The 20,034-nt window shown below is 47.6% G+C and overlaps 58 non-coding genes across 58 annotated transcripts; all 58 read right to left on the bottom strand.

The window, feature by feature from the left end:
- Window positions 1-135: 135 nt before the first annotated feature.
- LOC145137509 (5S ribosomal RNA) lies at window positions 136-254 on the bottom strand. The gene has a single exon (XR_013721094.1). It is a non-coding gene; the product is annotated as a 5S ribosomal RNA (ribosomal RNA).
- Window positions 255-483: 229 nt separating this feature from the next.
- On the bottom strand, window positions 484-602 carry LOC145155048 (5S ribosomal RNA). The gene has a single exon (XR_013735509.1). It is a non-coding gene; the product is annotated as a 5S ribosomal RNA (ribosomal RNA).
- Window positions 603-831: 229 nt separating this feature from the next.
- On the bottom strand, window positions 832-950 carry LOC145144071 (5S ribosomal RNA). The gene has a single exon (XR_013725092.1). It is a non-coding gene; the product is annotated as a 5S ribosomal RNA (ribosomal RNA).
- A 227-nt stretch (window positions 951-1,177) lies between these two features.
- LOC145152774 (5S ribosomal RNA) lies at window positions 1,178-1,296 on the bottom strand. The gene has a single exon (XR_013733296.1). It is a non-coding gene; the product is annotated as a 5S ribosomal RNA (ribosomal RNA).
- Window positions 1,297-1,523: 227 nt separating this feature from the next.
- On the bottom strand, window positions 1,524-1,641 carry LOC145147233 (5S ribosomal RNA). Its single transcript, XR_013728142.1, has one exon. It is a non-coding gene; the product is annotated as a 5S ribosomal RNA (ribosomal RNA).
- A 229-nt stretch (window positions 1,642-1,870) lies between these two features.
- LOC145142814 (5S ribosomal RNA) lies at window positions 1,871-1,989 on the bottom strand. The gene has a single exon (XR_013723879.1). It is a non-coding gene; the product is annotated as a 5S ribosomal RNA (ribosomal RNA).
- A 230-nt stretch (window positions 1,990-2,219) lies between these two features.
- Window positions 2,220-2,338, bottom strand: LOC145152773 (5S ribosomal RNA). The gene has a single exon (XR_013733295.1). It is a non-coding gene; the product is annotated as a 5S ribosomal RNA (ribosomal RNA).
- Window positions 2,339-2,557: 219 nt separating this feature from the next.
- LOC145153387 (5S ribosomal RNA) lies at window positions 2,558-2,676 on the bottom strand. The gene has a single exon (XR_013733899.1). It is a non-coding gene; the product is annotated as a 5S ribosomal RNA (ribosomal RNA).
- Window positions 2,677-2,906: 230 nt separating this feature from the next.
- LOC145144296 (5S ribosomal RNA) lies at window positions 2,907-3,025 on the bottom strand. Its single transcript, XR_013725307.1, has one exon. It is a non-coding gene; the product is annotated as a 5S ribosomal RNA (ribosomal RNA).
- A 229-nt stretch (window positions 3,026-3,254) lies between these two features.
- Window positions 3,255-3,373, bottom strand: LOC145146507 (5S ribosomal RNA). The gene has a single exon (XR_013727449.1). It is a non-coding gene; the product is annotated as a 5S ribosomal RNA (ribosomal RNA).
- A 228-nt stretch (window positions 3,374-3,601) lies between these two features.
- Window positions 3,602-3,720, bottom strand: LOC145152772 (5S ribosomal RNA). The gene has a single exon (XR_013733294.1). It is a non-coding gene; the product is annotated as a 5S ribosomal RNA (ribosomal RNA).
- Window positions 3,721-3,946: 226 nt separating this feature from the next.
- Window positions 3,947-4,065, bottom strand: LOC145153376 (5S ribosomal RNA). The gene has a single exon (XR_013733888.1). It is a non-coding gene; the product is annotated as a 5S ribosomal RNA (ribosomal RNA).
- Window positions 4,066-4,294: 229 nt separating this feature from the next.
- On the bottom strand, window positions 4,295-4,413 carry LOC145138793 (5S ribosomal RNA). The gene has a single exon (XR_013721726.1). It is a non-coding gene; the product is annotated as a 5S ribosomal RNA (ribosomal RNA).
- A 231-nt stretch (window positions 4,414-4,644) lies between these two features.
- On the bottom strand, window positions 4,645-4,763 carry LOC145152771 (5S ribosomal RNA). Its single transcript, XR_013733293.1, has one exon. It is a non-coding gene; the product is annotated as a 5S ribosomal RNA (ribosomal RNA).
- A 219-nt stretch (window positions 4,764-4,982) lies between these two features.
- Window positions 4,983-5,101, bottom strand: LOC145153363 (5S ribosomal RNA). Its single transcript, XR_013733876.1, has one exon. It is a non-coding gene; the product is annotated as a 5S ribosomal RNA (ribosomal RNA).
- A 231-nt stretch (window positions 5,102-5,332) lies between these two features.
- Window positions 5,333-5,451, bottom strand: LOC145144295 (5S ribosomal RNA). The gene has a single exon (XR_013725306.1). It is a non-coding gene; the product is annotated as a 5S ribosomal RNA (ribosomal RNA).
- Window positions 5,452-5,680: 229 nt separating this feature from the next.
- On the bottom strand, window positions 5,681-5,799 carry LOC145146506 (5S ribosomal RNA). The gene has a single exon (XR_013727448.1). It is a non-coding gene; the product is annotated as a 5S ribosomal RNA (ribosomal RNA).
- A 228-nt stretch (window positions 5,800-6,027) lies between these two features.
- LOC145152770 (5S ribosomal RNA) lies at window positions 6,028-6,146 on the bottom strand. The gene has a single exon (XR_013733292.1). It is a non-coding gene; the product is annotated as a 5S ribosomal RNA (ribosomal RNA).
- A 226-nt stretch (window positions 6,147-6,372) lies between these two features.
- LOC145153351 (5S ribosomal RNA) lies at window positions 6,373-6,491 on the bottom strand. The gene has a single exon (XR_013733865.1). It is a non-coding gene; the product is annotated as a 5S ribosomal RNA (ribosomal RNA).
- A 229-nt stretch (window positions 6,492-6,720) lies between these two features.
- On the bottom strand, window positions 6,721-6,839 carry LOC145138788 (5S ribosomal RNA). Its single transcript, XR_013721725.1, has one exon. It is a non-coding gene; the product is annotated as a 5S ribosomal RNA (ribosomal RNA).
- A 231-nt stretch (window positions 6,840-7,070) lies between these two features.
- On the bottom strand, window positions 7,071-7,189 carry LOC145152769 (5S ribosomal RNA). The gene has a single exon (XR_013733291.1). It is a non-coding gene; the product is annotated as a 5S ribosomal RNA (ribosomal RNA).
- A 220-nt stretch (window positions 7,190-7,409) lies between these two features.
- LOC145154687 (5S ribosomal RNA) lies at window positions 7,410-7,528 on the bottom strand. Its single transcript, XR_013735149.1, has one exon. It is a non-coding gene; the product is annotated as a 5S ribosomal RNA (ribosomal RNA).
- A 230-nt stretch (window positions 7,529-7,758) lies between these two features.
- Window positions 7,759-7,877, bottom strand: LOC145154543 (5S ribosomal RNA). The gene has a single exon (XR_013735015.1). It is a non-coding gene; the product is annotated as a 5S ribosomal RNA (ribosomal RNA).
- Window positions 7,878-8,105: 228 nt separating this feature from the next.
- Window positions 8,106-8,224, bottom strand: LOC145152767 (5S ribosomal RNA). The gene has a single exon (XR_013733289.1). It is a non-coding gene; the product is annotated as a 5S ribosomal RNA (ribosomal RNA).
- A 229-nt stretch (window positions 8,225-8,453) lies between these two features.
- Window positions 8,454-8,572, bottom strand: LOC145137501 (5S ribosomal RNA). The gene has a single exon (XR_013721093.1). It is a non-coding gene; the product is annotated as a 5S ribosomal RNA (ribosomal RNA).
- Window positions 8,573-8,800: 228 nt separating this feature from the next.
- On the bottom strand, window positions 8,801-8,919 carry LOC145152766 (5S ribosomal RNA). The gene has a single exon (XR_013733288.1). It is a non-coding gene; the product is annotated as a 5S ribosomal RNA (ribosomal RNA).
- A 225-nt stretch (window positions 8,920-9,144) lies between these two features.
- LOC145153339 (5S ribosomal RNA) lies at window positions 9,145-9,263 on the bottom strand. Its single transcript, XR_013733854.1, has one exon. It is a non-coding gene; the product is annotated as a 5S ribosomal RNA (ribosomal RNA).
- A 229-nt stretch (window positions 9,264-9,492) lies between these two features.
- On the bottom strand, window positions 9,493-9,611 carry LOC145138776 (5S ribosomal RNA). The gene has a single exon (XR_013721718.1). It is a non-coding gene; the product is annotated as a 5S ribosomal RNA (ribosomal RNA).
- Window positions 9,612-9,841: 230 nt separating this feature from the next.
- LOC145152764 (5S ribosomal RNA) lies at window positions 9,842-9,960 on the bottom strand. The gene has a single exon (XR_013733287.1). It is a non-coding gene; the product is annotated as a 5S ribosomal RNA (ribosomal RNA).
- Window positions 9,961-10,180: 220 nt separating this feature from the next.
- Window positions 10,181-10,299, bottom strand: LOC145154686 (5S ribosomal RNA). Its single transcript, XR_013735148.1, has one exon. It is a non-coding gene; the product is annotated as a 5S ribosomal RNA (ribosomal RNA).
- Window positions 10,300-10,529: 230 nt separating this feature from the next.
- Window positions 10,530-10,648, bottom strand: LOC145154541 (5S ribosomal RNA). The gene has a single exon (XR_013735013.1). It is a non-coding gene; the product is annotated as a 5S ribosomal RNA (ribosomal RNA).
- A 228-nt stretch (window positions 10,649-10,876) lies between these two features.
- LOC145152763 (5S ribosomal RNA) lies at window positions 10,877-10,995 on the bottom strand. Its single transcript, XR_013733286.1, has one exon. It is a non-coding gene; the product is annotated as a 5S ribosomal RNA (ribosomal RNA).
- Window positions 10,996-11,224: 229 nt separating this feature from the next.
- Window positions 11,225-11,343, bottom strand: LOC145137486 (5S ribosomal RNA). The gene has a single exon (XR_013721091.1). It is a non-coding gene; the product is annotated as a 5S ribosomal RNA (ribosomal RNA).
- Window positions 11,344-11,572: 229 nt separating this feature from the next.
- On the bottom strand, window positions 11,573-11,691 carry LOC145155917 (5S ribosomal RNA). Its single transcript, XR_013736345.1, has one exon. It is a non-coding gene; the product is annotated as a 5S ribosomal RNA (ribosomal RNA).
- Window positions 11,692-11,921: 230 nt separating this feature from the next.
- LOC145138770 (5S ribosomal RNA) lies at window positions 11,922-12,040 on the bottom strand. Its single transcript, XR_013721716.1, has one exon. It is a non-coding gene; the product is annotated as a 5S ribosomal RNA (ribosomal RNA).
- Window positions 12,041-12,269: 229 nt separating this feature from the next.
- LOC145152762 (5S ribosomal RNA) lies at window positions 12,270-12,388 on the bottom strand. Its single transcript, XR_013733285.1, has one exon. It is a non-coding gene; the product is annotated as a 5S ribosomal RNA (ribosomal RNA).
- Window positions 12,389-12,613: 225 nt separating this feature from the next.
- LOC145154266 (5S ribosomal RNA) lies at window positions 12,614-12,732 on the bottom strand. Its single transcript, XR_013734746.1, has one exon. It is a non-coding gene; the product is annotated as a 5S ribosomal RNA (ribosomal RNA).
- Window positions 12,733-12,952: 220 nt separating this feature from the next.
- LOC145147717 (5S ribosomal RNA) lies at window positions 12,953-13,071 on the bottom strand. The gene has a single exon (XR_013728612.1). It is a non-coding gene; the product is annotated as a 5S ribosomal RNA (ribosomal RNA).
- A 229-nt stretch (window positions 13,072-13,300) lies between these two features.
- On the bottom strand, window positions 13,301-13,419 carry LOC145154684 (5S ribosomal RNA). The gene has a single exon (XR_013735147.1). It is a non-coding gene; the product is annotated as a 5S ribosomal RNA (ribosomal RNA).
- Window positions 13,420-13,648: 229 nt separating this feature from the next.
- LOC145144137 (5S ribosomal RNA) lies at window positions 13,649-13,767 on the bottom strand. The gene has a single exon (XR_013725154.1). It is a non-coding gene; the product is annotated as a 5S ribosomal RNA (ribosomal RNA).
- A 225-nt stretch (window positions 13,768-13,992) lies between these two features.
- LOC145140562 (5S ribosomal RNA) lies at window positions 13,993-14,111 on the bottom strand. Its single transcript, XR_013722202.1, has one exon. It is a non-coding gene; the product is annotated as a 5S ribosomal RNA (ribosomal RNA).
- Window positions 14,112-14,331: 220 nt separating this feature from the next.
- LOC145147716 (5S ribosomal RNA) lies at window positions 14,332-14,450 on the bottom strand. The gene has a single exon (XR_013728611.1). It is a non-coding gene; the product is annotated as a 5S ribosomal RNA (ribosomal RNA).
- Window positions 14,451-14,679: 229 nt separating this feature from the next.
- On the bottom strand, window positions 14,680-14,798 carry LOC145154683 (5S ribosomal RNA). Its single transcript, XR_013735146.1, has one exon. It is a non-coding gene; the product is annotated as a 5S ribosomal RNA (ribosomal RNA).
- A 230-nt stretch (window positions 14,799-15,028) lies between these two features.
- On the bottom strand, window positions 15,029-15,147 carry LOC145138763 (5S ribosomal RNA). Its single transcript, XR_013721712.1, has one exon. It is a non-coding gene; the product is annotated as a 5S ribosomal RNA (ribosomal RNA).
- Window positions 15,148-15,376: 229 nt separating this feature from the next.
- Window positions 15,377-15,495, bottom strand: LOC145152761 (5S ribosomal RNA). The gene has a single exon (XR_013733284.1). It is a non-coding gene; the product is annotated as a 5S ribosomal RNA (ribosomal RNA).
- A 225-nt stretch (window positions 15,496-15,720) lies between these two features.
- On the bottom strand, window positions 15,721-15,839 carry LOC145154265 (5S ribosomal RNA). The gene has a single exon (XR_013734745.1). It is a non-coding gene; the product is annotated as a 5S ribosomal RNA (ribosomal RNA).
- Window positions 15,840-16,059: 220 nt separating this feature from the next.
- On the bottom strand, window positions 16,060-16,178 carry LOC145147715 (5S ribosomal RNA). Its single transcript, XR_013728610.1, has one exon. It is a non-coding gene; the product is annotated as a 5S ribosomal RNA (ribosomal RNA).
- A 229-nt stretch (window positions 16,179-16,407) lies between these two features.
- LOC145154682 (5S ribosomal RNA) lies at window positions 16,408-16,526 on the bottom strand. Its single transcript, XR_013735145.1, has one exon. It is a non-coding gene; the product is annotated as a 5S ribosomal RNA (ribosomal RNA).
- Window positions 16,527-16,755: 229 nt separating this feature from the next.
- Window positions 16,756-16,874, bottom strand: LOC145152760 (5S ribosomal RNA). Its single transcript, XR_013733283.1, has one exon. It is a non-coding gene; the product is annotated as a 5S ribosomal RNA (ribosomal RNA).
- Window positions 16,875-17,099: 225 nt separating this feature from the next.
- Window positions 17,100-17,218, bottom strand: LOC145154264 (5S ribosomal RNA). The gene has a single exon (XR_013734744.1). It is a non-coding gene; the product is annotated as a 5S ribosomal RNA (ribosomal RNA).
- Window positions 17,219-17,438: 220 nt separating this feature from the next.
- On the bottom strand, window positions 17,439-17,557 carry LOC145147713 (5S ribosomal RNA). Its single transcript, XR_013728608.1, has one exon. It is a non-coding gene; the product is annotated as a 5S ribosomal RNA (ribosomal RNA).
- A 229-nt stretch (window positions 17,558-17,786) lies between these two features.
- On the bottom strand, window positions 17,787-17,905 carry LOC145154681 (5S ribosomal RNA). Its single transcript, XR_013735144.1, has one exon. It is a non-coding gene; the product is annotated as a 5S ribosomal RNA (ribosomal RNA).
- Window positions 17,906-18,134: 229 nt separating this feature from the next.
- On the bottom strand, window positions 18,135-18,253 carry LOC145155047 (5S ribosomal RNA). Its single transcript, XR_013735508.1, has one exon. It is a non-coding gene; the product is annotated as a 5S ribosomal RNA (ribosomal RNA).
- A 228-nt stretch (window positions 18,254-18,481) lies between these two features.
- Window positions 18,482-18,600, bottom strand: LOC145146296 (5S ribosomal RNA). Its single transcript, XR_013727247.1, has one exon. It is a non-coding gene; the product is annotated as a 5S ribosomal RNA (ribosomal RNA).
- Window positions 18,601-18,827: 227 nt separating this feature from the next.
- On the bottom strand, window positions 18,828-18,946 carry LOC145154939 (5S ribosomal RNA). Its single transcript, XR_013735407.1, has one exon. It is a non-coding gene; the product is annotated as a 5S ribosomal RNA (ribosomal RNA).
- A 229-nt stretch (window positions 18,947-19,175) lies between these two features.
- Window positions 19,176-19,294, bottom strand: LOC145148382 (5S ribosomal RNA). Its single transcript, XR_013729269.1, has one exon. It is a non-coding gene; the product is annotated as a 5S ribosomal RNA (ribosomal RNA).
- A 229-nt stretch (window positions 19,295-19,523) lies between these two features.
- LOC145154680 (5S ribosomal RNA) lies at window positions 19,524-19,642 on the bottom strand. Its single transcript, XR_013735143.1, has one exon. It is a non-coding gene; the product is annotated as a 5S ribosomal RNA (ribosomal RNA).
- Window positions 19,643-19,869: 227 nt separating this feature from the next.
- Window positions 19,870-19,988, bottom strand: LOC145152759 (5S ribosomal RNA). The gene has a single exon (XR_013733282.1). It is a non-coding gene; the product is annotated as a 5S ribosomal RNA (ribosomal RNA).
- Window positions 19,989-20,034: the final 46 nt, after the last annotated feature.

Genomic DNA, 20,034 nt, shown 5'->3' with positions numbered 1-20,034 from the left:
GCTCCGTTCCAAAAATACGAAGACCATGAACCATGAAACGGAGGCCACCCGAGCATAGAAATAGCAAGAAAGAAAAAAAAACAAAAAAAAACCGCACGTAAAATCTAAAAAAACGCAAACGGACAACGAAAAAGGGGGGTGCAACACGAGGACTTCGCAGGGGGTCACCCATCCTAGTACTACTCTCGCCCAAGCACGCTTAACTGCGGAGTTCTGATGGGATCCGGTGCATTAGTGCTGGTATGATCACACCCGAAATACTATCCATGCTTATTGCTTGTATGTCTTAAAAGACGCAGAACCTCCTTTGTTTTCGTACGCGAGGCGTGGAACCCACGTGACCGATCGGCTCCGTTCCAAAAATACGAAAACCATCAACCATGAAGCGGAGGCCACCCGAGCATAGAAATAGCAAGAAAGAAAAAAAAAACAAAAAAAACCGCACGTAAAATCTAAAAAAACGCAAACGGACAACGAAAAAAGGGGGTGCAACACGAGGACTTCCCAGGGGGTCACCCATCCTAGTACTACTCTCGCCCAAGCACGCTTAACTGCAGAGTTCTGATGGGATCCGGTGCATTAGTGCTGGTATGATCGCACCCGAAATACTATTCATGCTTATTGCATGTATGTCTTAAAAGACGCAGAACCTCCTTTGTTTTCGTACGCGAGGCGTGGGACCCACGTGACCGACCGGCTCCGTTCCAAAAATACGAAGACCATGAACCATGAAACGAAGGCCACCCGAGCATAGAAATAGCAAGAAAGAAAAAAAAACAAAAAAAAACCGCACGTAAAATCTAAAAAAACGCAAACGGACAACGAAAAAGGGGGGTGCAACACGAGGACTTCCCAGGGGATCACCCATCCTAGTACTACTCTCGCCCAAGCACGCTTGACTGCGGAGTTCTGATGGGATCCGGTGCATTAGTGCTGGTATGATCGCACCCGAAATACTATCCATGCTTATTGCTTGTATGTCTTAAAAGACGCAGAACCTCCTTTGTTTTCGTACGCGAGGCGTGGGACCCACGTGACCGATCATCTCCGTTCCAAAAATACGAAGACCATCAACCATGAAGCGGAGGCCACCCGAGCATAGAAATAGCAAGAAAGAAAAAAAAAAAAAAAAACCGCACGTAAAATCTAAAAAAACGCAAACGGACAACGAAAAAGGGGGGTGCAACACGAGGACTTCCCATGGGGTCACCCATCCTAGTACTACTCTCGCCCAAGCACGCTTAACTGCGGAGTTCTGATGGGATCCGGTGCATTAGTGCTGGTATGATCGCACCCGAAATATTGTCTATGCTTATTGCTTGTATGTCTTAAAAGACACAGAACCTCCTTTGTTTTCGTACGCGAGGCGTGGGACCCACGTGACCGATCGGCTCCGTTCCAAAAATACGAAGACCATGAACCATGAAACGGAGGCCACCCGAGCATAGAAATAGCAAGAAAAAAAAAACAAAAAAAAACCGCACGTAAAATCTAAAAAAACGCAAACGGACAACGAAAAAACGGGGGTGCAACACAAGACTTCCCAGGGGGTCACCCATCCTAGTACTACTCTCGCCCAAGCACGCTTAACTGCGGAGTTTTGATGGGATCCGGTGCATTAGTGCTGGTATGATCGCACCCGAAATACTATCCATGCTTATTGCTTTTATGTCTTAAAAGACGCAGAACCTCCTTTGTTTTCGTACGCGAGGCGTGGAACCCACGTGACCGATCGGCTCCGTTCCAAAAATACGAAGACCATCAACCATGAAGCGGAGGCCACTCGAACATAGAAATAGCAAGAAAGAAAAAAAAACAATAAAAAACCGCACGTAAAATCTAAAAAAACGCAAACGGACAACGAAAAAGGGGGGTGCAACACGAGGAGTTCCCAGGGGGTCACCCATCCTAGTACTTCTCTCGCCCAAGCACGCTTAACTGCAGAGTTCTGATGGGATCCGGTGCATTAGTGCTGGTATGATCGCACCCGAAATACTATCCATGCTTATTGCTTGTATGTCTTAAAAGACGCAGAACCTCCTTTGTTTTCGTACGCGAGGCGTGGGACCCACGTGACCGATCAGCTCCGTTCCAAAAATACGAAGACCATCAACCATGAAGCGGAGGCCACCCGAGCATAGAAATAGCAAGAAAGAAAAAAAACAAAATAAAAAACCGCACGTAAAATCTAAAAAAACGCAAACGGACAACGAAAAAGGGGGGTGCAACACGAGGACTTCCCATGGGGTCACCCATCCTAGTACTACTCTCGCCCAAGCACGCTTAACTGCGGAGTTCTGATGGGATCCGGTGCATTAGTGCTGGTATGATCGCACCCGAAATACTATCCATGCTTATTGCTTTTATGTCTTAAAAGACGCAGAACCTCCTTTGTTTTCGTACGCGAGGCGTGGAACCCACGTGACCGATCGGCTCCGTTCCAAAAATACGAAAACCATCAACAATGAAGCGGAGGCCACCCGAGCATAGAAATAGCAAGAAAGAAAAAAAAACCGCACGTAAAATCTAAAAAAACGCAAACGGACAACGAAAAAGGGGGGTGCAACACGAGGACTTCCCAGGGGGTCACCCATCCTAGTACTACTCTCGCCCAAGCACGCTTAACTGCGGAGTTCTGATGGGATCCGGTGCATTAGTGCTGGTATGATCGCACCCGAAATACTATCCATGCTTATTGCATGTATGTCTTAAAAGACGCAGAACCTCCTTTGTTTTCGTACGCGAGGCGTGGGACCCACGTGACCGATCGGCTCCGTTCCAAAAATACGAAGACCATGAACCATGAAACGGAGGCCACCCGAGCATAGAAATAGCAAGAAAGAAAAAAAAAACAAAAAAAAACCGCACGTAAAATCTAAAAAAACGCAAACGGACAACGAAAAAGGGGGGTACAACACGAGGACTTCCCAGGGGGTCACCCATCCTAGTACTACTCTCGCCCAAGCACGCTTGACTGCGGAGTTCTGATGGGATCCGGTGCATTAGTGCTGGTATGATCGCACCCGAAATACTATCCATGCTTATTGCTTGTATGTCTTAAAAGACGCAGAACCTCCTTTGTTTTCGTACGCGAGGCGTGGAACCCACGTGACCGATCGGCTCCGTTCCAAAAATACGAAAACCATCAACCATGAAGCGGAGGCCACCCGAGCATAGAAATAGCAAGAAAGAAAAAAAAACAAAAAAAAACCGCACGTAAAATCTAAAAAAACGCAAACGGACAACGAAAAAGGGGGGTGCAACATGAGGACTTCCCAGGGGGTCACCCATCCTAGTACTACTCTCGCCCAAGCACGCTTAACTGCAGAGTTCTGATGGGATCCGGTGCATTAGTGCTGGTATGATCGCACCCGAAATACTATCCATGCTTATTGCATGTATGTCTTAAAAGACGCAGAACCTCCTTTGTTTTCGTACGCGAGGCGTGGGACCCACGTGACCGATCAGCTCCGTTCCAAAAATACGAAGACCATCAACCATGAAGCGGAGGCCACCCGAGCATAGAAATAGCAAGAAAGAAAAAAAACAAAAAAAAACCGCACGTAAAATCTAAAAAAACGCAAACGGACAACGAAAAAGGGGGGTGCAACACGAGGACTTCCCATGGGGTCACCCATCCTAGTACTACTCTCGCCCAAGCACGCTTAACTGCGGAGTTCTGATGGGATCCGGTGCATTAGTGCTGGTATGATCGCACCCGAAATATTGTCCATGCTTATTGCTTGTATGTCTTAAAAGACACAGAACCTCCTTTGTTTTCGTACGCGAGGCGTGGGACCCACGTGACCGATCGGCTCCGTTCCAAAAATACGAAGACCATGAACCATGAAACGGAGGCCACCCGAGCATAGAAATAGCAAGAAAAAAAAACAAAAAAAAACCGCACGTAAAATCTAAAAAAACGCAAACGGACAACGAAAAAACGGGGGTGCAACACGAGGACTTCCCAGGGGGTCACCCATCCTAGTACTACTCTCGCCCAAGCACGCTTAACTGCGGAGTTCTGATGGGATCCGGTGCATTAGTGCTGGTATGATCGCACCCGAAATACTATCAATGCTTATTGCTTTTATGTCTTAAAAGACGCAGAACCTCCTTTGTTTTCGTACGCGAGGCGTGGAACCCACGTGACCGATCGGCTCCGTTCCAAAAATACGAAGACCATCAACCATGAAGCGGAGGCCACCCGAGCATAGAAATAGCAAGAAAGAAAAAAAAACAAAAAAAAACCGCACGTAAAATCTAAAAAAACGCAAACGGACAACGAAAAAGGGGGGTGCAACACGAGGACTTCCCAGGGGGTCACCCATCCTAGTACTTCTCTCGCCCAAGCACGCTTAACTGCAGAGTTCTGATGGGATCCGGTGCATTAGTGCTGGTATGATCGCACCCGAAATACTATCCATGCTTATTGCTTGTATGTCTTAAAAGACGCAGAACCTCCTTTGTTTTCGTACGCGAGGCGTGGGACCCACGTGACCGATCAGCTCCGTTCCAAAAATACGAAGACCATCAACCATGAAGCGGAGGCCACCCGAGCATAGAAATAGCAAGAAAGAAAAAAAACAAAAAAAAAAAACCGCACGTAAAATCTAAAAAAACGCAAACGGACAACGAAAAAGGGGGGTGCAACACGAGGACTTCCCATGGGGTCACCCATCCTAGTACTACTCTCGCCCAAGCACGCTTAACTGCGGAGTTCTGATGGGATCCGGTGCATTAGTGCTGGTATGATCGCACCCGAAATATTGTCCATGCTTATTGCTTGTATGTCTTAAAAGACACAGAACCTCCTTTGTTTTCGTACGCGAGGCGTGGAACCCACGTGACCGATCGGCTCCGTTCCAAAAATACGAAAACCATCAACAATGAAGCGGAGGCCACCCGAGCATAGAAATAGCAAGAAAGAAAAAAAAACCGCACGTAAAATCTAAAAAAACGCAAACGGACAACGAAAAAGGGGGGTGCAACACGAGGACTTCCCAGGGGGTCACCCATCCTAGTACTACTCTCGCCCAAGCACGCTTAACTGCGGAGTTCTGATGGGATCCGGTGCATTAGTGCTGGTATGATCGCACCCGAAATACTATCCATGCTTATTGCATGTATGTCTTAAAAGACGCAGAACCTCCTTTGTTTTCGTACGCGAGGCGTGGGACCCACGTGACCGATCGGCTCCGTTCCAAAAATACGAAGACCATGAACCATGAAACGGAGGCCACCCGAGCATAGAAATAGCAAGAAAGAAAAAAAAAAACAAAAAAAAACCGCACGTAAAATCTAAAAAAACGCAAACGGACAACGAAAAAGGGGGGTACAACACGAGGACTTCCCAGGGGGTCACCCATCCTAGTACTACTCTCGCCCAAGCACGCTTGACTGCGGAGTTCTGATGGGATCCGGTGCATTAGTGCTGGTATGATCGCACCCGAAATACTATCCATGCTTATTGCTTGTATGTCTTAAAAGACGCAGAACCTCCTTTGTTTTCGTACGCGAGGCGTGGAACCCACGTGACCGATCGGCTCCGTTCCAAAAATACGAAAACCATCAACCATGAAGCGGAGGCCACCCGAGCATAGAAATAGCAAGAAAGAAAAAAAAACAAAAAAAAACCGCACGTAAAATCTAAAAAAACGCAAACGGACAACGAAAAAGGGGGGTGCAACATGAGGACTTCCCAGGGGGTCACCCATCCTAGTACTACTCTCGCCCAAGCACGCTTAACTGCAGAGTTCTGATGGGATCCGGTGCATTAGTGCTGGTATGATCGCACCCGAAATACTATCCATGCTTATTGCATGTATGTCTTAAAAGACGCAGAACCTCCTTTGTTTTCGTACGCGAGGCGTGGGACCCACGTGACCGATCAGCTCCGTTCCAAAAATACGAAGACCATCAACCATGAAGCGGAGGCCACCCGAGCATAGAAATAGCAAGAAAGAAAAAAAACAAAAAAAAACCGCACGTAAAATCTAAAAAAACGCAAACGGACAACGAAAAAGGGGGGTGCAACACGAGGACTTCCCATGGGGTCACCCATCCTAGTACTACTCTCGCCCAAGCACGCTTAACTGCGGAGTTCTGATGGGATCCGGTGCATTAGTGCTGGTATGATCGCACCCGAAATATTGTCCATGCTTATTGCTTGTATGTCTTAAAAGACACAGAACCTCCTTTGTTTTCGTACGCGAGGCGTGGGACCCACGTGACCGATCGGCTCCGTTCCAAAAATACGAAGACCATGAACCATGAAACGGAGGCCACCCGAGCATAGAAATAGCAAGAAAAAAAAACAAAAAAAAACCGCACGTAAAATCTAAAAAAACGCAAACGGACAACGAAAAAACGGGGGTGCAACACGAGGACTTCCCAGGGGGTCACCCATCCTAGTACTACTCTCGCCCAAGCACGCTTAACTGCGGAGTTCTGATGGGATCCGGTGCATTAGTGCTGGTATGATCGCACCCGAAATACTATCAATGCTTATTGCTTTTATGTCTTAAAAGACGCAGAACCTCCTTTGTTTTCGTACGCGAGGCGTGGAACCCACGTGACCGATCGGCTCCGTTCCAAAAATACGAAGACCATCAACCATGAAGCGGAGGCCACCCGAGCATAGAAATAGCAAGAAAGAAAAAAAAACAAAAAAAAACCGCACGTAAAATCTAAAAAAACGCAAACGGACAACGAAAAAGGGGGGTGCAACACGAGGACTTCCCAGGGGGTCACCCATCCTAGTACTTCTCTCGCCCAAGCACGCTTAACTGCAGAGTTCTGATGGGATCCGGTGCATTAGTGCTGGTATGATCGCACCCGAAATACTATCCATGCTTATTGCTTGTATGTCTTAAAAGACGCAGAACCTCCTTTGTTTTCGTACGCGAGGCGTGGGACCCACGTGACCGATCAGCTCCGTTCCAAAAATATGAAGACCATCAACCATGAAGCGGAGGCCACCCGAGCATAGAAATAGCAAGAAAGAAAAAAAACAAAAAAAAAAAACCGCACGTAAAATCTAAAAAAACGCAAACGGACAACGAAAAAGGGGGGTGCAACACGAGGACTTCCCATGGGGTCACCCATCCTAGTACTACTCTCGCCCAAGCACGCTTAACTGCGGAGTTCTGATGGGATCCGGTGCATTAGTGCTGGTATGATCGCACCCGAAATACTATCCATGCTTATTGCTTTTATGTCTTAAAAGACGCAGAACCTCCTTTGTTTTCGTACGCGAGGCGTGGAACCCACGTGACCGATCGGCTCCGTTCCAAAAATACGAAAACCATCAACAATGAAGCGGAGGCCACCCGAGCATAGAAATAGCAAGAAAGAAAAAAAAAACCGCACGTAAAATCTAAAAAAACGCAAACGGACAACGAAAAAGGGGGGTGCAACACGAGGACTTCCCAGGGGGTCACCCATCCTAGTACTACTCTCGCCCAAGCACGCTTGACTGCGGAGTTCTGATGGGATCCGGTGCATTAGTGCTGGTATGATCGCACCCGAAATACTATCCATGCTTATTGCTTGTATGTCTTAAAAGACGCAGAACCTCCTTTAGTTTTCGTACGCGAGGCGTGGAACCCACGTGACCGATCGGCTCCGTTCCAAAAATACAAAAACCATCAACCATGAAGCGGAGGCCACCCGAGCATAGAAATAGCAAGAAAGAAAAAAAAACAAAAAAAAACCGCACGTAAAATCTAAAAAAACGCAAACGGACAACGAAAAAGGGGGGTGCAACACGAGAACTTCCCAGGGGGTCACCCATCCTAGTACTACTCTCGCCCAAGCACGCTTAACTGCAGAGTTCTGATGGGATCCGGTGCATTAGTGCTGGTATGATCGCACCCGAAATACTATCCATGCTTATTGCTTGTATGTCTTAAAAGACGCAGAACCTCCTTTGTTTTCGTACGCGAGGCGTGGGACCCACGTGACCGATCAGCTCTGTTCCAAAAATACGAAGACCATCAACCATGAAGCGGAGGCCACCCGAGCATAGAAATAGCAAGAAAGAAAAAAAACAAAAAAAAACCGCACGTAAAATCTAAAAAAACGCAAACGGACAACGAAAAAGGGGGGTGCAACACGAGGACTTCCCATGGGGTCACCCATCCTAGTACTACTCTCGCCCAAGCACGCTTAACTGCGGAGTTCTGATGGGATCCGGTGCATTAGTGCTGGTATGATCGCACCCGAAATACTATCCATGCTTATTGCTTGTATGTCTTAAAAGACGCAGAACCTCCTTTGTTTTCGTACGCGAGGCGTGGGACCCACGTGACCGATCGGCTCCGTTCCAAAAATACGAAGACCATGAACCATGAAACGGAGGCCACCCGAGCATAGAAATAAGAAGAAAGAAAAAAAAACAAAAAAAAACCGCACGTAAAATCTAAAAAAACGCAAACGGACAACGAAAAAGGGGGGTGCAACACGAGGACTTCGCAGGGGGTCACCCATCCTAGTACTACTCTCGCCCAAGCACGCTTAACTGCGGAGTTCTGATGGGATCCGGTGCATTAGTGCTGGTATGATCACACCCGAAATACTATCCATGCTTATTGCATGTATGTCTTAAAAGACGCAGAACCTCCTTTGTTTTCGTACGCGAGGCGTGGGACCCACGTGACCGATCAGCTCCGTTCCAAAAATACGAAGACCATCAACCATGAAGCGGAGGCCACCCGAGCATAGAAATAGCAAGAAAGAAAAAAAACAAAAAAAAACCGCACGTAAAATCTAAAAAAACGCAAACGGACAACGAAAAAGGGGGGTGCAACACGAGGACTTCCCATGGGGTCACCCATCCTAGTACTACTCTCGCCCAAGCACGCTTAACTGCGGAGTTCTGATGGGATCCGGTGCATTAGTGCTGGTATGATCGCACCCGAAATATTGTCCATGCTTATTGCTTGTATGTCTTAAAAGACACAGAACCTCCTTTGTTTTCGTACGCGAGGCGTGGGACCCACGTGACCGATCGGCTCCGTTCCAAAAATACGAAGACCATGAACCATGAAACGGAGGCCACCCGAGCATAGAAATAGCAAGAAAAAAAACAAAAAAAAACCGCACGTAAAATCTAAAAAAACGCAAACGGACAACGAAAAAACGGGGGTGCAACACGAGGACTTCCCAGGGGGTCACCCATCCTAGTACTACTCTCGCCCAAGCACGCTTAACTGCGGAGTTCTGATGGGATCCGGTGCATTAGTGCTGGTATGATCGCACCCGAAATACTATCAATGCTTATTGCTTTTATGTCTTAAAAGACGCAGAACCTCCTTTGTTTTCGTACGCGAGGCGTGGAACCCACGTGACCGATCGGCTCCGTTCCAAAAATACGAAGACCATCAACCATGAAGCGGAGGCCACCCGAGCATAGAAATAGCAAGAAAGAAAAAAAAACAAAAAAAAACCGCACGTAAAATCTAAAAAAACGCAAACGGACAACGAAAAAGGGGGGTGCAACACGAGGACTTCCCAGGGGGTCACCCATCCTAGTACTTCTCTCGCCCAAGCACGCTTAACTGCAGAGTTCTGATGGGATCCGGTGCATTAGTGCTGGTATGATCGCACCCGAAATACTATCCATGCTTATTGCTTGTATGTCTTAAAAGACGCAGAACCTCCTTTGTTTTCGTACGCGAGGCGTGGGACCCACGTGACCGATCAGCTCCGTTCCAAAAATACGAAGACCATCAACCATGAAGCGGAGGCCACCCGAGCATAGAAATAGCAAGAAAGAAAAAAAACAAAAAAAAAAACCGCACGTAAAATCTAAAAAAACGCAAACGGACAACGAAAAAGGGGGGTGCAACACGAGGACTTCCCATGGGGTCACCCATCCTAGTACTACTCTCGCCCAAGCACGCTTAACTGCGGAGTTCTGATGGGATCCGGTGCATTAGTGCTGGTATGATCGCACCCGAAATACTATCCATGCTTATTGCTTTTATGTCTTAAAAGACGCAGAACCTCCTTTGTTTTCGTACGCGAGGCGTGGAACCCACGTGACCGATCGGCTCCGTTCCAAAAATACGAAAACCATCAACAATGAAGCGGAGGCCACCCGAGCATAGAAATAGCAAGAAAGAAAAAAAAAACCGCACGTAAAATCTAAAAAAACGCAAACGGACAACGAAAAAGGGGGGTGCAACACGAGGACTTCCCAGGGGGTCACCCATCCTAGTACTACTCTCGCCCAAGCACGCTTGACTGCGGAGTTCTGATGGGATCCGGTGCATTAGTGCTGGTATGATCGCACCCGAAATACTATCCATGCTTATTGCTTGTATGTCTTAAAAGACGCAGAACCTCCTTTAGTTTTCGTACGCGAGGCGTGGAACCCACGTGACCGATCGGCTCCGTTCCAAAAATACGAAAACCATCAACCATGAAGCGGAGGCCACCCGAGCATAGAAATAGCAAGAAAGAAAAAAAAACAAAAAAAAACCGCACGTAAAATCTAAAAAAACGCGAACGGACAACGAAAAAGGGGGGTGCAACACGAGAACTTCCCAGGGGGTCACCCATCCTAGTACTACTCTCGCCCAAGCACGCTTAACTGCAGAGTTCTGATGGGATCCGGTGCATTAGTGCTGGTATGATCGCACCCGAAATACTATCCATGCTTATTGCTTGTATGTCTTAAAAGACGCAGAACCTCCTTTGTTTTCGTACGCGAGGCGTGGGACCCACGTGACCGATCAGCTCTGTTCCAAAAATACGAAGACCATCAACCATGAAGCGGAGGCCACCCGAGCATAGAAATAGCAAGAAAGAAAAAAAACAAAAAAAAACCGCACGTAAAATCTAAAAAAACGCAAACGGACAACGAAAAAGGGGGGTGCAACACGAGGACTTCCCATGGGGTCACCCATCCTAGTACTACTCTCGCCCAAGCACGCTTAACTGCGGAGTTCTGATGGGATCCGGTGCATTAGTGCTGGTATGATCGCACCCGAAATACTATCCATGCTTATTGCTTGTATGTCTTAAAAGACGCAGAACCTCCTTTGTTTTCGTACGCGAGGCGTGGGACCCACGTGACCGATCGGCTCCGTTCCAAAAATACGAAGACCATGAACCATGAAACGGAGGCCACCCGAGCATAGAAATAAGAAGAAAGAAAAAAAAACAAAAAAAAACCGCACGTAAAATCTAAAAAAACGCAAACGGACAACGAAAAAGGGGGGTGCAACACGAGGACTTCGCAGGGGGTCACCCATCCTAGTACTACTCTCGCCCAAGCACGCTTAACTGCGGAGTTCTGATGGGATCCGGTGCATTAGTGCTGGTATGATCACACCCGAAATACTATCCATGCTTATTGCTTGTATGTCTTAAAAGACGCAGAACCTCCTTTGTTTTCGTACGCGAGGCGTGGAACCCACGTGACCGATCGGCTCCGTTCCAAAAATACGAAGACCATCAACCATGAAGCGGAGGCCACCCGAGCATAGAAATAGCAAGAAAGAAAAAAAAACAAAAAAAAACCGCACGTAAAATCTAAAAAAACGCAAACGGACAACGAAAAAGGGGGGTGCAACACGAGGACTTCCCAGGGGGTCACCCATCCTAGTACTACTCTCGCCCAAGCACGCTTAACTGCGGAGTTCTGATGGGATCCGATGCATTAGTGCTGGTATGATCGCACCCGAAATACTATCCATGCTTATTGCTTTTATGTTTTAAAAGACGCAGAACCTCATTTGTTTTCGTACGCGAGGCGTGGAACCCACGTGACCGATCGGCTCCGTTCCAAAAATACGAAGACCATCAACCATGAAGCGGAGGCCACCCGAGCATAGAAATAGCAAGAAAGAAAAAAAAACAAAAAAAAAACCGCACGTAAAATCTAAAAAAACGCAAACGGACAACGAAAAAGGGGGGTGCAACACGAGGACTTCCCAGGGGGTCACCCATCCTAGTACTTCTCTCGCCCAAGCACGCTTAACTGCAGAGTTCTGATGGGATCCGGTGCATTAGTGCTGGTATGATCGCACCCGAAGTACTATCCATGCTTATTGCTTGTATGTCTTAAAAGACGCAGAACGTCCTTTGTTTTCGTACGCGAGGCGTGGGACCCACGTGACCGATCAGCTCCGTTCCAAAAATACGAAGACCATCAACCATGAAGCGGAAGCCACCCGAGCATAGAAATAGCAAGAAAGAAAAAAAACAAAAAAAAAACCGCACGTAAAATCTAAAAAAACGCAAACGGACAACGAAAAAGGGGGGTGCAACACGAGGACTTCCCATGGGGTCACCCATCCTAGTACTACTCTCGCCCAAGCACGCTTAACTGCGGAGTTCTGATGGGATCCGGTGCATTAGTGCTGGTATGATCGCACCCGAAATATTGTCCATGCTTATTGCTTGTATGTCTTAAAAGACACAGAACCTCCTTTGTTTTCGTACGCGAGGCGTGGGACCCACGTGACCGATCGGCTCCGTTCCAAAAATACGAAGACCATGAACCATGAAACGGAGGCCACCCGAGCATAGAAATAGCAAGAAAAAAAAACAAAAAAAAACCGTACGTAAAATCTAAAAAAACGCAAACGGACAACGAAAACGGGGGGTGCAACACGAGGACTTCCCAGGGGGTCACCCATCCTAGTACTACTCTCGCCCAAGCACGCTTAACTGCGGAGTTCTGATGGGATCCGGTGCATTAATGCTGGTATGATCGCACCCGAAATACTATCCATGCTTATTGCTTTTATGTCTTAAAAGACGCAGAACCTCCTTTGTTTTCGCACGCGAGGCGTGGAACCCACGTGACCGATCGGCTCCGTTCCAAAAATACGAAAACCATCAACAATGAAGCGGAGGCCACCCGAGCATAGAAATAGCAAGAAAGAAAAAAAAAACCGCACGTAAAATCTAAAAAAACGCAAACGGACAACGAAAAAGGGGGGTGCAACACGAGGACTTCCCAGGGGGTCACCCATCCTAGTACTACTCTCGCCCAAGCACGCTTAACTGCGGAGTTCTGATGGGATGCAGTGCATTAGTGCTGGTATGATCGCACCCGAAATACTATCCATGCTTATTGCATGTATGTCTTAAAAGACGCAGAACCTCCTTTGTTTTCGTACGCGAGGCGTGGGACCCACGTGACCGATCGGCTCCGTTCCAAAAATACGAAGACCATGAACCATGAAACGGAGGCCACCCGAGCATAGAAATAGCAAGAAAGAAAAAAAAACAAAAAAAAACCGCACGTAAAATCTAAAAAAACGCAAACGGACAACGAAAAAGGGGGGTGCAACACGAGGACTTCCCAGGGGGTCACCCATCCTAGTACTACTCTCGCCCAAGCACGCTTGACTGCGGAGTTCTGATGGGATCCGGTGCATTAGTGCTGGTATGATCGCACCCGAAATACTATCCATGCTTATTGCTTGTATGTCTTAAAAGACACAGAACCTCCTTTGTTTTCGTACGCGAGGCGTGGAACCCACGTGACCGATCGGCTCCGTTCCAAAAATACGAAAACCATCAACCATGAAGCGGAGGCCACCCGAGCATAGAAATAGCAAGAAAGAAAAAAAAAACAAAAAAAACCGCACGTAAAATCTAAAAAAACGCAAACGGACAACGAAAAAGGGGGGTGCAACACGAGGACTTCCCATGGGGTCACCCATCCTAGTACTACTCTCGCCCAAGCACGCTTAACTGCGGAGTTCTGATGGGATCCGGTGCATTAGTGTTGGTATGATCGCACCCGAAATATTGTCCATGCTTATTGATTGTATGTCTTAAAAGACACAGAACCTCCTTTGTTTTCGTACGCGAGGCGTGGGACCCACGTGACCGATCGGCTCCGTTCCAAAAATACGAAGACCATGAACCATGAAACGGAGGCCACCCGAGCATAGAAATAGCAAGAAAAAAAAACAAAAAAAAACCGTACGTAAAATCTAAAAAAACGCAAACGGACAACGAAAACGGGGGGTGCAACACGAGGACTTCCCAGGGGGTCACCCATCCTAGTACTACTCTCGCCCAAGCACGCTTAACTGCAGAGTTCTGATGGGATCCGGTGCATTAATGCTGGTATGATCGCACCCGAAATACTATCCATGCTTATTGCTTTTATGTCTTAAAAGACGCAGAACCTCCTTTGTTTTCGCACGCGAGGCGTGGAACCCACGTGACCGATCGGCTCCGTTCCAAAAATACGAAAACCATCAACAATGAAGCGGAGGCCACCCGAGCATAGAAATAGCAAGAAAGAAAAAAAAAACCGCACGTAAAATCTAAAAAAACGCAAACGGACAACGAAAAAGGGGGGTGCAACACGAGGACTTCCCAGGGGGTCACCCATCCTAGTACTACTCTCGCCCAAGCACGCTTAACTGCGGAGTTCTGATGGGATGCAGTGCATTAGTGCTGGTATGATCGCACCCGAAATACTATCCATGCTTATTGCATGTATGTCTTAAAAGACGCAGAACCTCCTTTGTTTTCGTACGCGAGGCGTGGGACCCACGTGACCGATCGGCTCCGTTCCAAAAATACGAAGACCATGAACCATGAAACGGAGGCCACCCGAGCATAGAAATAGCAAGAAAGAAAAAAAAACAAAAAAAAACCGCACGTAAAATCTAAAAAAACGCAAACGGACAACGAAAAAGGGGGGTGCAACACGAGGACTTCCCAGGGGGTCACCCATCCTAGTACTACTCTCGCCCAAGCACGCTTGACTGCGGAGTTCTGATGGGATCCGGTGCATTAGTGCTGGTATGATCGCACCCGAAATACTATCCATGCTTATTGCTTTTATGTTTTAAAAGACGCAGAACCTCATTTGTTTTCGTACGCGAGGCGTGGAACCCACGTGACCGATCGGCTCCGTTCCAAAAATACGAAGACCATCAACCATGAAGCGGAGGCCACCCGAGCATAGAAATAGCAAGAAAGAAAAAAAAACAAAAAAAAAACCGCACGTAAAATCTAAAAAAACGCAAACGGACAACGAAAAAGGGGGGTGCAACACGAGGACTTCCCAGGGGGTCACCCATCCTAGTACTTCTCTCGCCCAAGCACGCTTAACTGCAGAGTTCTGATGGGATCCGGTGCATTAGTGCTGGTATGATCGCACCCGAAGTACTATCCATGCTTATTGCTTGTATGTCTTAAAAGACGCAGAACGTCCTTTGTTTTCGTACGCGAGGCGTGGGACCCACGTGACCGATCAGCTCCGTTCCAAAAATACGAAGACCATCAACCATGAAGCGGAAGCCACCCGAGCATAGAAATAGCAAGAAAGAAAAAAAACAAAAAAAAAACCGCACGTAAAATCTAAAAAAACGCAAACGGACAACGAAAAAGGGGGGTGCAACACGAGGACTTCCCATGGGGTCACCCATCCTAGTACTACTCTCGCCCAAGCACGCTTAACTGCGGAGTTCTGATGGGATCCGGTGCATTAGTGCTGGTATGATCGCACCCGAAATATTGTCCATGCTTATTGCTTGTATGTCTTAAAAGACACAGAACCTCCTTTGTTTTCGTACGCGAGGCGTGGGACCCACGTGACCGATCGGCTCCGTTCCAAAAATACGAAGACCATGAACCATGAAACGGAGGCCACCCGAGCATAGAAATAGCAAGAAAAAAAAACAAAAAAAAACCGTACGTAAAATCTAAAAAAACGCAAACGGACAACGAAAACGGGGGGTGCAACACGAGGACTTCCCAGGGGGTCACCCATCCTAGTACTACTCTCGCCCAAGCACGCTTAACTGCGGAGTTCTGATGGGATCCGGTGCATTAATGCTGGTATGATCGCACCCGAAATACTATCCATGCTTATTGCTTTTATGTCTTAAAAGACGCAGAACCTCCTTTGTTTTCGCACGCGAGGCGTGGAACCCACGTGACCGATCGGCTCCGTTCCAAAAATACGAAAACCATCAACAATGAAGCGGAGGCCACCCGAGCATAGAAATAGCAAGAAAGAAAAAAAAAACCGCACGTAAAATCTAAAAAAACGCAAACGGACAACGAAAAAGGGGGGTGCAACACGAGGACTTCCCAGGGGGTCACCCATCCTAGTACTACTCTCGCCCAAGCACGCTTAACTGCGGAGTTCTGATGGGATGCAGTGCATTAGTGCTGGTATGATCGCACCCGAAATACTATCCATGCTTATTGCATGTATGTCTTAAAAGACGCAGAACCTCCTTTGTTTTCGTACGCGAGGCGTGGGACCCACGTGACCGATCGGCTCCGTTCCAAAAATACGAAGACCATGAACCATGAAACGGAGGCCACCCGAGCATAGAAATAGCAAGAAAGAAAAAAAAACAAAAAAAAACCGCACGTAAAATCTAAAAAAACGCAAACGGACAACGAAAAAGGGGGGTGCAACACGAGGACTTCCCAGGGGGTCACCCATCCTAGTACTACTCTCGCCCAAGCACGCTTGACTGCGGAGTTCTGATGGGATCCGGTGCATTAGTGCTGGTATGATCGCACCCGAAATACTATCCATGCTTATTGCTTGTATGTCTTAAAAGACACAGAACCTCCTTTGTTTTCGTACGCGAGGCGTGGAACCCACGTGACCGATCGGCTCCGTTCCAAAAATACGAAAACCATCAACCATGAAGCGGAGGCCACCCGAGCATAGAAATAGCAAGAAAGAAAAAAAAAACAAAAAAAACCGCACGTAAAATCTAAAAAAACGCAAACGGACAACGAAAAAGGGGGGTGCAACACGAGGACTTCCCATGGGGTCACCCATCCTAGTACTACTCTCGCCCAAGCACGCTTAACTGCGGAGTTCTGATGGGATCCGGTGCATTAGTGCTGGTATGATCGCACCCGAAATATTGTCCATGCTTATTGCTTGTATGTCTTAAAAGACACAGAACCTCCTTTGTTTTCGTACGCGAGGCGTGGGACCCACGTGACCGATCGGCTCCGTTCCAAAAATACGAAGACCATGAACCATGAAACGGAGGCCACCCGAGCATAGAAATAGCAAGAAAAAAAAACAAAAAAAAACCGTACGTAAAATCTAAAAAAACGCAAACGGACAACGAAAACGGGGGGTGCAACACGAGGACTTCCCAGGGGGTCACCCATCCTAGTACTACTCTCGCCCAAGCACGCTTAACTGCGGAGTTCTGATGGGATCCGGTGCATTAATGCTGGTATGATCGCACCCGAAATACTATCCATGCTTATTGCTTTTATGTCTTAAAAGACGCAGAACCTCCTTTGTTTTCGCACGCGAGGCGTGGAACCCACGTGACCGATCGGCTCCGTTCCAAAAATACGAAAACCATCAACAATGAAGCGGAGGCCACCCGAGCATAGAAATAGCAAGAAAGAAAAAAAAAACCGCACGTAAAATCTAAAAAAACGCAAACGGACAACGAAAAAGGGGGGTGCAACACGAGGACTTCCCAGGGGGTCACCCATCCTAGTACTACTCTCGCCCAAGCACGCTTAACTGCGGAGTTCTGATGGGATGCAGTGCATTAGTGCTGGTATGATCGCACCCGAAATACTATCCATGCTTATTGCATGTATGTCTTAAAAGACGCAGAACCTCCTTTGTTTTCGTACGCGAGGCGTGGGACCCACGTGACCGATCGGCTCCGTTCCAAAAATACGAAGACCATGAACCATGAAACGGAGGCCACCCGAGCATAGAAATAGCAAGAAAGAAAAAAAAACAAAAAAAAACCGCACGTAAAATCTAAAAAAACGCAAACGGACAACGAAAAAGGGGGGTGCAACACGAGGACTTCCCAGGGGGTCACCCATCCTAGTACTACTCTCGCCCAAGCACGCTTGACTGCGGAGTTCTGATGGGATCCGGTGCATTAGTGCTGGTATGATCGCACCCGAAATACTATCCATGCTTATTGCTTGTATGTCTTAAAAGACGCAGAACCTCCTTTGTTTTCGTACGCGAGGCGTGGAACCCACGTGACCGATCGGCTCCGTTCCAAAAATACGAAAACCATCAACCATGAAGCGGAGGCCACCCGAGCATAGAAATAGCAAGAAAGAAAAAAAAAACAAAAAAAACCGCACGTAAAATCTAAAAAAACGCAAACGGACAACGAAAAAGGGGGGTGCAACACGAGGACTTCCCAGGGGGTCACCCATCCTAGTACTACTCTCGCCCAAGCACGCTTAACTGCAGAGTTCTGATGGGATCCGGTGCATTAGTGCTGGTATGATCGCACCCGAAATACTATCCATGCTTATTGCATGTATGTCTTAAAAGACGCAGAACCTCCTTTGTTTTCGTACGCGAGGCGTGGGACCCACGTGACCGATCAGCTCCGTTCCAAAAATACGAAGACCATCAACCATGAAGCGGAGGCCACCCGAGCATAGAAATAGCAAGAAAGAAAAAAAACAAAAAAAAACCGCACGTAAAATCTAAAAAAACGCAAACGGACAACGAAAAAGGGGGGTCCAACACGAGGACTTCCCATGGGGTCACCCATCCTAGTACTACTCTCGCCCAAGCACGCTTAACTGCGGAGTTCTGATGGGATCCGGTGCATTAGTGCTGGTATGATCGCACCCGAAATATTGTCCATGCTTATTGCTTGTATGTCTTAAAAGACACAGAACCTCCTTTGTTTTCATACGCGAGGCGTGGGACCCACGTGACCGATCGGCTCCGTTCCAAAAATACGAAGACCATGAACCATGAAACGGAGGCCACCCGAGCATAGAAATAGCAAGAAAAAAAAAACAAAAAAAAACCGCACGTAAAATCTAAAAAAACGCAAACGGACAACGAAAAAACGGGGGTGCAACACGAGGACTTCCCAGGGGGTCACCCATCCTAGTACTACTCTCGCCCAAGCACGCTTAACTGCGGAGTTCTGATGGGATCCGGTGCATTAGTGCTAGTATGATCGCACCCGAAATATTATCCATGCTTATTGCTTTTATGTCTTAAAAGACGCAGAACCTCCTTTGTTTTCGTACGCGAGGCGTGGAACCCACGTGACCGATCGGCTCCGTTCCAAAAATACGAAGACCATCAACCATGAAGCGGAGGCCACCCGAGCATAGAAATAGCAAGAAAGAAAAAAAAACAAAAAAAAACCGCACGTAAAATCTAAAAAAACGCAAACGGACAACGAAAAAGGGGGGTGCAACATGAGGACTTCCCAGGGGGTCACCCATCCTAGTACTACTCTCGCCCAAGCACGCTTAACTGCAGAGTTCTGATGGGATCCGGTGCATTAGTGCTGGTATGATCGCACCTGAAATACTATCCATGCTTATTGCATGTATGTCTTAAAAGACGCAGAACCTCCTTTGTTTTCGTACGCGAGGCGGGGGACCCACGTGACCGACCGGCTCCGTTCCAAAAACACGAAGACCATGAACCATGAAACGAAGGCCACCCGAGCATAGAAATAGCAAGAAAGAAAAAAAAACAAAAAAAAACCGCACGTAAAATCTAAAAAAACGCAAACGGACAACGAAAAAGGGGGGTGCAACACGAGGACTTCCCAGGGGGTCACCCATCCTAGTACTACTCTCGCCCAAGCACGCTTGACTGCGGAGTTCTGATGGGATCCGGTGCATTAGTGCTGGTATGATCGCACCCGAAATACTATCCATGCTTATTGCTTGTATGTCTTAAAAGACGCAGAACCTCCTTTGTTTTCGTACGCGAGGCGTGGGACCCACGTGACCGATCAGCTCCGTTCCAAAAATACGAAGACCATCAACCATGAAGCGGAGGCCACCCGAGCATAGAAATAGCAAGAAAGAAAAAAAACAAAAAAAACCGCACGTAAAATCTAAAAAAACGCAAACGGACAACGAAAAAGGGGGGTGCAACACGAGGACTTCCCATGGGGTCACCCATCCTAGTACTACTCTCGCCCAAGCACGCTTAACTGCGGAGTTCTGATGGGATCCGGTGCATTAGTGCTGGTATGATCGCACCCGAAATATTGTCCATGCTTATTGCTTGTATGTCTTAAAAGACACAGA

Source organism: Lactuca virosa, chromosome 1 (genome assembly GCF_052849685.1).
Source record: "Lactuca virosa cultivar CGN04683 chromosome 1, Lactuca_virosa_CGN04683_v6, whole genome shotgun sequence".
In the NCBI taxonomy this organism is placed as follows: Eukaryota; Viridiplantae; Streptophyta; class Magnoliopsida; order Asterales; family Asteraceae; genus Lactuca; species Lactuca virosa.
The sequence above is the reverse complement of the archived record's forward strand: the minus strand, read 5'-3'. Positions and strand labels throughout refer to the sequence as shown.